Here is an 11,552-nt window from a genome sequence, read left to right as displayed (position 1 = left end):
AGGGGAAAAAAAACCCTTTTGGGTACAGGAGGGGTTTGGGGTCACAAGTCCTCCCCCCTCACCATCCTTCTAGCACATCACCAGGCGGTTCTGTGGGAGAAACCCCCCACAGTGACCCCTCATCATGGGGCCTGGTGACCATCACCCTGGGGGTGCCAGGGGTGGCCATCCCCACGTCACCACGGTGCCCGCGGGTGGTGGCCGGTGGTGTGGTGCCTGCCAGAGCCGCAGGAGTTAAGCGTGGGGCTGGCAGGAGCTGGCTCAGGTGGGTGGCACACCGTGGAGACAAGGCTCGAGTGAGGAGGAGGAGGAGGAGGACGGAGAAAGGGAGGGGAGAAGAAGGGAGGAGGAGGAGGAGGAGGAGGAGGCAGCAGCAGGGAGCCGTGTGCGTGCGGCCGCAGCGGAGCAGTGCGAGGGGAGGATGGCTTCTTCTCCCCGCTGCCTCCAGGCAGGGAGCTGAGGGCGAGCGTGGCAGGGGGTGTCCTGCTGGCCCTGGGCCCCATCCCCACGGGACGAGGACAAGGACCCCGCTTCGAAGGGTCCAGCGAGCCCCCAGCCCTTTGTCTGCTGGCGGGGGCTCGCGGGAGCCAGATGAGCGCGCGGCCGCGGCGGGGAGCAGGCAGACGGATGCGCACGGCGCTGGGGGACACGAGGAGAGCCCAAGGGTAAGTGGGGCTCCGGCCCCGTTACTGGTGGTTTTGGGTGGTCATGGATCTGGGGGGGCTCCTGTGATGGGGGTTTTGGCACCCAGCGCTGGCTGATTTGCTATTTGTTGTGGTTTTGTTTTTTTTTTCCCCCTTCCTTCCAGAGCTTTGCTTTCTCTTTAATCTTTGGCGTGGATGGTGAATGGTGCATTTAAAAATAAAAGAAGGAAAAGCGGGTGAAAATAGGGAATGTTGGCAGCATCTGTGCCTCGCGGGCGCCTGGTCAGGAGGGGGGACAAGGGGCACATCAGGAGGGCTGGGGAAAGGAGATTTCCCCCAGCACTGATGGCAGGAGCTGGATTCCCCATCCTGCCTCGGAAACTCCCCTGGGATGGGGTTGATCCTCACCCAAAGGGGATGCGGGGTGATTGCTGAGCCCCGCGGCGATGCGGTGGGGCTGTGCTGGTGCCGCTCAGACCGAAATGCAGCCCTGCGAGGGATGCTGGCAGGATGCGATCCAGCCAGGAGCAGCGCTTCCAACGCATTAACCCCTCTGTGCCCAAGCCCGGTGGCAAACCTTAAAGGAGCAAATTTAGGTGCAGAGAAAAAGCCGGACCAAATGAACCAGCCTCGTCCTTTGGTCTCCCCACTCCTTCCCAACCCACTTTTGCCCCCTCCTTGTGCCCAGCACAACCCACCCGAGGGGCAGGGCAGCTTGCCCGGGGGCAGCGAGGCAAAAACTGATGGGAAAACAAACGTGGGGGGCAGCTGCTGTGACCCCAGGCTCCGGGTCTGTGTCCGATGGGCGGGGAGGGGGCTCGGGGCTGGGGGGCACAGCCGTGGACCGAGCAGAAGGAGCTGCTACCCATCGCCTCTCTGCTGCTGGTGGGGCAGGAGAGCAGGGGATCAGCTGCTGGCCACATCCCGGGGGCTGCAGCCCCCTGACCCAGGGGAAGAGGGTGCTGGCTTGGGGGGGTTTCCAGCCCCCGAGCCACGGGGATGGCTCCTGGGGGAGCTGAGAGGGCTTGGGGCTGCTCTGCCAGCTCGGCCGTGCGGGAGAAGCCTACGGTGCCATTTTACTGATCCCTCTGCTGCTTTCATGTTTACCTCGACCCTTCCTCACCCTTCCTGCAGCCCCTGCTGCTCTCTGCTCTGCGGGGAGCGGTGGGGGTCAGGGCTGCGTGCCGGGACCCCTGCGCCGTGGTCAGCCCCGTGGCTGCGTGCTGAGCCTGCCCGTCTCATCCTGCCCCGGTGCTGAGCCAGGACCCAGCCCCTGCTGTTGTTTTGGGGCTGAGCAGCCCTGCTCCTGCAGCCTGCATGCAGGCGAAGCTCGTGGCAAGGCTGGGAAGAGAAGGTTGCTTCTCTTGTTTCTGCCCGTAAAAGCCCCGGCCCCATGTAGCTGCGGGGTCGGTGCAAGTTTGGCGAGCTGCCTGCCCCCACCATGGGTGCCCATTGGTCACTGGCGGTCAGGTCTGGGACACAGGACACCGTCACCAACTCCTGTCCTGGCAGAGGACCCTGGTCCCTGTGATTCAGCCCCTTTGCAGCGTCCACAGCTCTTCCCAGCACCCCTGAGCCCCTTTCCCTGGTGCAGAGCTGGGTGCTGCTGCACCGGGTCCCCTATGGGCAGCGGGGGCTTGGCACCCTCTGGGTTCTGGCATAAATGGCCATGCAGAGCAGGACGGGGCCAAATCCTGTGAGAAGTCCCTGCTCCTTGGCCGTTTTAAACCCCTTCAGCATGGTGGGATCTTTTTTAACTCCTGCAGGGTAAACCAAGGAGCTCAGCACCCGCAGCTGGGGCTGAGCTGCAGCAACACCCATCGCAGGGCACGCAAAATCCCTTTGGGGCAGGGGGAGTTGGGCAGGACCCCCCAAAACCCACTCCACCTCATCAGGCCTTCAGACTGGGAAATCTCCCAGTGCTGGGCTGTAGCATCGTCCGGTGCCTCGGTGGGGGCCGTGGAACCACCGGTGACCACCACGGAGCAGAGCATCAGCAGCTCCATCACGCCGTGGCTCCGTCTGCTTTGCAGAGCCCTGCCGGCTCCCGGCAGCAGATGGCTCGTCCTCGCTCCTCGCCACAGCCATTGCCTCTGTTTGGGGATGGGATCCTGAATTTCTGGCTCGGTTCGGGGATGGGGTGTGCTGGAAAGGTCCCGAGCTGGGTGCAGGTGAGACGTCACCATCAGCACCTCTCCTAGTGCAGGGAGGGCCAGCACAGGGCTCTCTGCCATTCTTTATTCCCAGCAGATGAACGCATCTCCTAAAACACCTTCGGGGCTGCCCCTGCTCACTAATGCCTCTCTCCGTCTGCTGGGCTTGTCATAAAAGACAAAATTCCCATCTGCACGAGTCAGATTTCCTAAAGGGCAGAAAGGATGGACCAGGGTCCCTGCAGGGTCCTTGCATGCAGCTCAGCACCACCCCTCTGCTCTGTCCCCTTTGACAGGAGGTGCGGCGAGGTGCGAGGTACCCGGTGGCTGCCCTGCCTCAGCTCAGCACAATGGGGAAGCACCCGAGCCTCGGGTTGTCCTCCTGGAAATGGGATGCTTGTTCCCGGGGAAATGCCCTCCCCTGTGCTCTGCAGCGCGAGCTGCAGCTCTCAGCCCAGCCCTGGCCGCCAGAGCCCCGAGGAGGAGGATTGCAGCGGGAGTGCTGCCTCCTGCTTGCTGGGAATGCATCGGGAATGGAAAAACACTAAAATTAGATGAGTTTAGAACTTGCTCTTAAGCAGGGAGATGGCCTTTTTGGGTTTGGGGTTGAGTTTAGGCTTCATTTGATGATGCACTCAGCTTTGCAAGCAGAGCCTTTCCGGGTAACCCCTGGCCATGCCCTGGCCACCCCCTGCATCCCATAGGGCTCTTCCACATGTCCCCAAGCGTGTCCCTTCCAGTCCCTTCCCCTCATTCTGGACCGACCCCATTCCAGGACAGCAGCCAGCTCACAGGCGGTGAAATAAATGCGCAGGTTTGGCAGTGGTTGACAGCAGAGATTTTGTGATAAATATATTTAAAGTGGGCTTGTACAAGGCTGTTCCAAGGGGTGGGTTTAGGAAGGCAGAAAGTGCCAGAAATTGCCCTGGGAGCAGCGGGGGCTTGGCAGGGGGTGGCAGCCCCCAGACCTGTCCCCATTTACTGCCTGGTTGGGGTGGACATGGGGGTCCCTTGGTGTGGGAAGGGGGGATCCCACCAGTACTCCTGCCCCAGGTGGGGAGGGCTGGGCAACAAGTGCCCCCCGTGCCCCCCGACATGGCTCACGTCCTCACGGCGGGGGCTCCCCGCGAGCTGTTTGCAAACACGAGGCAGAGCAGGAATTATGTGTCGGCTCTGCTTGGCGTGCAATTCTGAATAACAAATAAATATGGGAAAATTGGGAGCCGTTCCCAGACAATTCACAAAGGGCTTAATTGGGACTTAAGTGGAGCCTAAGTCTTGCGCTGGCTCTCTGCACCGGGGCGCTTTTCACCCAGACAGGCAAAGGAGACAAACTTAGTCAATAAATTACTTGTGATAAATTATTCACCAGCTCCACTCAGAATTAATGCCAGCCTCCCCCTCCAGCAGCTTATAAACGCTCTGATATCTCCTGACCCCTCCAGGCTCCAGAGCCACCCGTCGGGTTTAAAAGCCTATCCCAGGCTCTATTAGAAAACCATATTTTGTGGTGTTTACAACCAGCCGTAAAACATCCACTCTGGGCCCAAACCTGGCGTGGGAGGTCGGAGCCTGCCCGCCTTTGTCCGTCCTGGTGACCAAAACGGAGCTGGGCCCGTTTGCGGGTTCAAGCTGGGAAAATTGCTTTGCACGAAGCCGCTGTGCCTCTTCCAGACTTCCTAATGCTCGCTTTGAATTTAAAAGCCTTCATCAGCCAGGAGTTTGTAATCAGCGGAAAGGGGGTTTTGCATTTCAACCAGCCTTTCCCCAAGGCAGACAGGAGCTAACTCCACCTCTGCTTTTGGGGGAAGAAAACACGGGAAGCCTCCTCTCCCTGCATCCCAGCTGGCCCGCCTGGCCAGAAAGCAACAGACTGGAAAAACTGGGGGGAAAAAAGCCAACATCTGGTCACCTGAAAATAGAACAAGAAATGTTTGTTTGTTGCTTTGTTTGTTTTTCTCGTGGCGAAACGTTACAAAAAAATGAGCCGCTTCGTTGCATGCTGGAATAAGCATTTTAATTAGGTGTCCGTCACTCTTTCATAGCATGATAATTAAATTTAATTCAATGGTTCAGTTGTTCAAAACGTAGTTTGGAAATGCCTAATCAAAGCCGCTGACTTGACTTCTGGAGTCCGCTCGGCCTTCAGACACGGTGCTCCGGGCAGCTTTGCAGCGCTTGATCCCAATTTGCAAATCGCTGCAGTCGCTCCGAAGCTGCGTTTTTCAGCCAAATGCTTTTAGAGACATGGAAAATTTTCACCGGCTCCTATTTCTGAGTCACTTTTCCTTCCTCCTACGTGCTGCCGCTGCTCCAGGCTGGGCAGTCGGGCTCTGGAAGGGCTGGGTTTGTGCGGCGCGGCTGCATCGCCACGCAGGATCCGGCCCTGTGCCGAGCATTTGAAGGGCTGACGAGTGGGGCTGGCTCCATCGGGGTGCTGTGGGATGTGAGGGCTGTCCCACCGAGCTGCCTGGCCCCGGGCTGCCCCCGTGTCCTGCTGAATTCCCCTCTTCTTGCCTCTCCATCAAGCTGTTAAGCAGAACCAGCCACTCTCCAGAAATCTTTAGGGCTTTTTTAGCATTTTGTTGGTTCCCATTTTTTCTGCCGAGCCCTTCCCGGCTTGGCCACGCTGCGTTCTCGCTGCTGTGCTCGGGTTTTCACGGAAGCCACACGAGCGGGGCTGTTTACATCCGAGAGCCATCGCTTGTCGTGCCCAAATCTCTGCTCAGGGCTGGCGGCAGCGCGACCGCTGCAGCTCTGCAGCACGGGGGGCCAGGGGGGGCTGGGGGGAGCCCAGGGGCTCCATGGTGCTGCCTGTTCAGCTCGTGCCGAGCTGCAGAGGAGCCTGGCATTGCATTTTGCTCCATTTTCCATTTTTATGGGTGCTGAATGGAAATGGAGAGCAGGAGCAGCGTGCAGACAGAGTCGTTTTCCTCCAGGAAAATTGCTGGTGTGCATGGAAGGGAAAAAGGAGGGGGGATGCTCGGCATCACGGGGGGGCTCTGCTGCTCCCCACGGAGCCGTGTCCCTCTCCCACCCCACAGGGGCTGACGCAGCGCGGGGCTGGTGCCTCTCCAGCTGCCCTGCCCAGGGCTCGGGGGCCATCTTCATTTTTCCCCGTGTCCTTGGTGCAGGCAGCCTCCTCAAGCAGAGCCTGTAAATAATGGAATTAGGGAGCTAAATGAGTTTTAAAAACCCCAGTGGGGAGCAGGGAGAAGTTTGCAGCCGGAGGCAATGGAGAGGCTGGAAGCAGCTCCTGCCTCTCCGGGCTGAGTCCCCCCTTTGCACCACCTGCAGAGGGGTGCCAGCAGGGGGTCACCACGCTCTCCTGGGGGCCGAGCAGCCCCTCAGCCCCCTCCTGCTTCAGCCAGGATCCCCCTAAAATCCCCCGGCTGCCCCAGGGTTGCCCCCCGGTGCGGCTCCCCCACCTCCGCAGCAGGCAGGGATGACGAAGAGGCGATGAGCCACTAGTGCACGCTCGGAAGAGATCTGAGCCTGTGAATAAACCAAAAGGGGAAAGAAAAAAAAAATAAAAGCCATATCCCAGGGGGGAGGCGGTGTTTGTGAATTAAAGACAAAGTGGGTGACATTTCCGCCAGCCATGTGCAGCTGCAGCACGCCGCCGGCGTGGGGGGGACCCAGCGTGGGGCCACTGAGGGCTGCATTTCCCAGGGAGGATGATGAGAGCAGCAACTTCCCCTGCTCTGCCAACAGCCAACACTTCAGCTCAATCGCTCGGCGTGGCGATGGCAGAGAGCCTGGTGGTGCTGGGTGACAGCTTGCTGTCACAGCACGTGTGGCGTGACGGGGACAGGAGCGGGGCTTGGCACACCAGCGGCACCCAGGGGGAGAGGGGTGGTTCTGGGCACCCGGTGGGATGTTGTGGGGTGAGGGAGGGTGCAGGAAAGACAAAGGGGGGAGAAGCAGAATGGGGAATTTGTTTTCTTAAAGCATTTGTCAAAATGAGCAATGGGAAAGGAGCAGTGTGGGAGGCTGGGCACCGCTGGGCACCGGGCTGTGCCAGGCTGGAGGAATGGTCCAGCAGCTCTGCACGGGTGGGAGAGCATCACCACTGGGGTCCCCCAGCTCCAGCCCAAGCATGGGGGTGTGGGGCAGCCCTGGAAATCTGGGTCTTTGCAGTCAGCATGGGGGCACGAGGGAGGGCATCACTGGGATGCTCCTCGGATCCCCGTGCTCTTCCCTCCTGCATCCCCTCCGGTAGCAGAATGAGTCCTGTGGTTCGTGGGGGACTTGGGGGTCCCATCCCTTGGGCAGTGTCCCTGGGGTCTCTGCTGGTGGCTCTCCAGGCACCCCCAAATCCCAGAAGGACGCCACCACCTCCCCAAACCCTTCCCATGGCTTCTCAGCACCGTGCAGGGCTTTGCCTCCACCCCACCCCGCGCTGCTCTGTGCCCTCGGAAGGGGCGAAGCACCCCCCGAACGCCTTGCATGGCAGTTGCTATGGCAACCACACATTTTTCTTGGGATTCCTAATGACTTATTGGCATTTGCAGTAATCTACAGCTTTTTTTTTTTTTTTTGGCTGTCGGAGGTTGACTTCCCTCCCCTCAGCCCCGAAGAGCGGGCGCATCCCGTGCGGTGCCGCAGCCGGGGTCGGGCTGGGGGAGCTGCCCCGGTGCTGCCCCACTTGGGCACAGCTCCGTGGGGAGCAGCAGGGACAGGAGCCCCCTACCCACATTTGTACGGGGCAGGGGCCAAATCCCAGCTTCCTTTACCCCCGGGGAGGCTGAGAGGAGGCCAGGAGGGTACGGCCACGTGGGGCTCGGAGAGGAGCGGCTCTTGCAGGAGCCAGAGGCAGCAGAAAGCAGGGAACAAGAGGGGCCCTGTGCAAACGGGGTTTGCTGGGGCTCTGGGGTGTCACTCCTGCTTAGGATTTCCATCCATGCTGGTGGGACTTCTGAGGTTTTCCTTGGTGAAAGTCAACCCAGAGAGAAAAATCAACGCTCTCTTTTTTTTTTTTTTTTTTTTTAATCCCTGTTTGAAGCAATACTTCACCTGGGTCCGTGGGGGTGGCTCGGGCACTTCCTAGCTGCTCATGACCGTCTCGGAGCAGTTTGTTGGGATGGAGAGGGAGAAGCAACGCCAGCGTTTGCTTTGACCAATGTTTGGAGGCTTTTTCAGAGATTCGGGAAGCCTTCTTGCCCTCACCTGGGGCCGATTTGTGGCAGCTGAACCCGTACCTGGGTCCTGAGATCAATGCAGGGCTTTCAGGTGTTTTCTTTTGGCAGGTGAGAGGAGGGCTCCAAACTCTTCTGCGTAATTCCTCAGAGCCACAGCCCTGCACAGCTCCCTTTCCTGGAGGGGTGCCGCTGCCTGTGATGTGTGCTGGAGCCGGGGGGTGAGCAGAGGCTGGGCACAAAGCTGCCAGCAGGGCTGGGAGCAGCCTCACGTCCCACAAAACGTCCCCCCAGCCCAGATCAGCTCTTGCTTTGTTTTCTCCCAGGGGAGCCTCTGCCAGCCTGCCGAGGGTGGGCTGGGGGGGGGGCCATGTGCTTAGGGCACCTCCAGGGCCACTCTGCAGGGTCCTGGGGTCCCCAGGAGCTGCTGCAGATCCCCAGCATTTCCACAGCTCCACGGCCACAGGGGCCAGGAGGTGCCAGCTTGATACCAGGGAGAAACTTCCCCGTAATTAGAAATTAACCTGATTTCACGGCACTTAGAAGCAGTCACGTTGCCATCCTGACCTTGCTCCTGCTGAAAACCAAGCGGAGCAGGGCTGGGCTCCAGCCCCAGCTGCTCTGGCCCCACACTGCAGGTCTGGTGTGACACCATGGGTGGCCAGCTGCCCATAGGGCAGCCTCCTTGTGGGCATTAAACCCTATCTGTGCCCCTACAAACCCTTGGGGCTGCTCCTTGGGGACCTCCAGGCTCCCTTCCCTCCTGCAAGAGCAGTTTAATCCACCAGCAGAGGCACAAATAAGATGGAAACAACGAGGGGCAAGCTCTCAGGGGGCAGCTGAGTGTTGGCTGCGATGCCTGAGCTCTTATAGGGCCGTGATGCTGCTCGCCGTGCATCCACGACCACCTCTTGTCTGGGGGTTTGAGCAGCCCCATTGCACATCCAGCACTGGGAGGAGTCTGGGAGCCCCCAAAAAGGAGTGTCCCGGGGATCCCATGCTGCTGGGGGCTCTGCTAGCCCTGCGAGCCTTCGTCCTGGCACCACGGGGACAGAGCCAGGTCCCTGGCCTCCCGTCCCTGCCCCTGCTCTCAGCACTCCCTGCCTGCAGCGATGCTGCTTAGCTGAAGAAATATTGTTTCCAACAACAGGATTCTCTAGAGAAATAACAGCAGACATCCCATCACGGTTTAGATTTTAATTACGCTCAGGAATTCTTTCTTTCTTTCTTTTTTTTTCTTTTTTTTTTCCCAGCTTTGTTTAATAACCTGTTCCTCCCCACCCGCCCATCCCTCTTGAAGAAAGTTTAAAGAGCCTCGCTTCATCCCTCTGAAGGGACTGGCATCAAAACCCCACAGGGAGAGCATTTCTGCCCAGAGCAAGCCCAGGGTGGGAGATGGGGCAGGGGGCAGCGCTTGGCCCCAGCGCCCCAGCTGCCGAGAGCTGCTTCCCCAGTGCTTTAACTGGGAGGCGACACCTTATTCCAGGACCTATCATTTTTTGGCCAACACAAGGACATGGATGTGTCCTCCCCAGGAGATAGCTCTCCTCTCTGTTCCCATCAGAGCCCAAATTTTTGATTTGCTTCCCCACCGGTTTGCTGCGTGCCACGTGGGGAGCAAATCTCAAAAGCCTTCAACATTGCCCCGAGCATCCCCTCTCTGCAGGATGCTGCCCTAGGGCTTGGTGCAGGTAGGATGAGGGGAGGTTTGTGGGGTGGGGTGCTCTGCAAATATGCCAGCCCCACTGTCCGTGCTCCTCCTCTTCCTTCTGGTGCCACGCCATCCAGCTGGGGAAAGTCACTGGGGCTGGTGCAGCACCGGCAGCATCTGCAGCCCTGCTCCCCAGGACAGGGTCACCCTGGGCACTTGCCTCCTGGTTTTAGGGACAAGAAGCATGCTGGCTGTGGGGCAAAACCTCTGTGCATATGCCCAGTGGGTTGGGGACCCCGGGTGTCTGAGCAGCCAGGAGCACCACAGAGCGATGGGCATTTCTTGGGACTTCAACGTCTTTGGAGAGAAGGCTCGGGCAGCCTTTCCCTGCATGCTGCAGCTCTAGGCATGCTACTTGTTTATTTGATTAGAGGGATGCAGAAATAAATGGAAGAGATGTAAGCATCCCTCTCCACTCCCAGCTCCTGTGCGGAACTGGCTTGATTTTTCACAAAGACTCAGCGTCCAGGGCTTCCGAGCTGTCTGCATCAGTCAGCTGGGCTCACGGGAGATGAGCCCTTTTGAAAACCTTGTCCCAAATTGTTAACGAGCCCGTTCCTCCCGGCGGGCTGCCCTTGTTTCCTCCAACCCTAACAATCTGCGGGGTCTCCTGTAGCTGCGGCTTCCAACAGAGGGAAACGTGTCGAGGAAACGTCCATCATCATTTCCTGGCGTGCACCTGTCTCTCCGGCGCGCACACCGCTGCAAGGCACAAGCACACGCTGTAAAACCACCACACACACTCGCGTGTCTTATGAGCTGCTCTTGCTGTCGTGTTGTCGCAGCTCAACAGGCGTGTACAGCCCCAGGAGCTAGCGCATCCCCGTGCCCGGCTGCTGGCAGGCGCTGGCAGCCGCTGCCGCAGCGCTCCCCGCTCCGTGCCGCCGGCTCCCCCCAGGCTGCCGGGGCTCCGGGAGCTGCTTGAGCCTCAGATCTACGTGGGGAAAAGGCCCCCCCGGGCTGGGCTGGGCCCCTATTGCCAAGGAGAGAGGAGCTGCGGTCCGTGAGGGATGCTGTAAGCATTGCACAGGGGCCAGGAGGAGAGGGAGAAGGGAGAGGAGAGGGAAAAGGAGGAGGAGAGGGAAAAGCGGCCCCTCCGCCAGCGTGGTGCCTGCAGCAGGTTGCAAAGGACCCCGCTGCAGATTGCAAGGGGGGGCTTGCCGGTGGGAGAACCCTCTCTCCGTGCCCAGCCCGTGCCCCCCCAGGCTGTGGGGTCGATGCCAGCCTGGGCTCGGCGGGGAGCCGGCGCCCACGCAGGCAGCGCGATGCCCGGGGAGCCTGCCAGCAAGCCCGAGGGTGGGAGAAGGCAGGAGCTGGAGGTCTCCGTTTCCGCTGAAATCTGGCACCTTCCCCCTCTCTGGCAGCCCCATCGGAGCTATAATTATACCCGAGCGTTCGCAGCGCCCTGCACCCGAGCACCCCGGGGATAACGAAGAGAGAAAATAAATGTGAGCGGGGTGCTCTGCAGGGGTGGGCTCGGTGGATAGGAGCTGGGCTGACACAGTGCTCGGCACCGGCTGCAATGCTCCCAGTCCCAGCAAAAAAAGGGACTGGAAGGGACATCTGTGGGACATCTGGTGTCACCCTTTGCCACCTGGGTGACAGTGGGTACTTGGGTGCTCCCGGTGGGGCAAGGACAGCGGGTGCTTGGGTGCTCCTGCTGTGGCAGGTCCCATGGGTGCTCCGCTCCGCACCATGCACTGAAACCAGGGGTGAGCAATCCTGCAGCTGCTGTCAGAATACAGTGAAGGATTTGGGGGTCTGCAGCCCCCTGGGGGTCCACAGCCTGCTTCGAGACCCCCGCCGGGGCAGGATGTGGCTCCTGGCTGGTGAGCAGGCAGCAGCGCCCGCAGCGGCGCCGCGTCTTCGGCAGGGTTCGCCGCCGGCCCACCTGGGATCGCCAACA

General features: G+C 60.1%; 1 protein-coding gene across 2 annotated transcripts in view; it reads left to right on the top strand.

Annotated features, from left to right (window-relative positions):
- The first annotated feature begins 216 nt into the window (after positions 1–216).
- LRRN2 (leucine rich repeat neuronal 2) overlaps positions 217–11,552 on the top strand; it is a 31,275-nt gene continuing 19,939 nt past the window's right edge. Inside the window, exon 1 of one of the 2 annotated variants that reach the window (XM_084497595.1) lies at positions 217–265. The gene's annotated coding sequence lies outside the window, so the exon portion shown is untranslated. Of the gene's footprint in view, positions 266–382; positions 666–11,552 lie in introns of those variants that run through there. The other variant, XM_084497594.1, reaches the window with a different exon arrangement.

Source organism: Aythya ferina (assembly GCF_964211825.1).
Source record: "Aythya ferina genome assembly, chromosome: 25".
NCBI lineage: Eukaryota > Metazoa > Chordata > Aves > Anseriformes > Anatidae > Aythya > Aythya ferina.
Note: the sequence above shows the minus strand (reverse complement) of the source record. Positions and strands in the feature narration are given on the sequence as shown.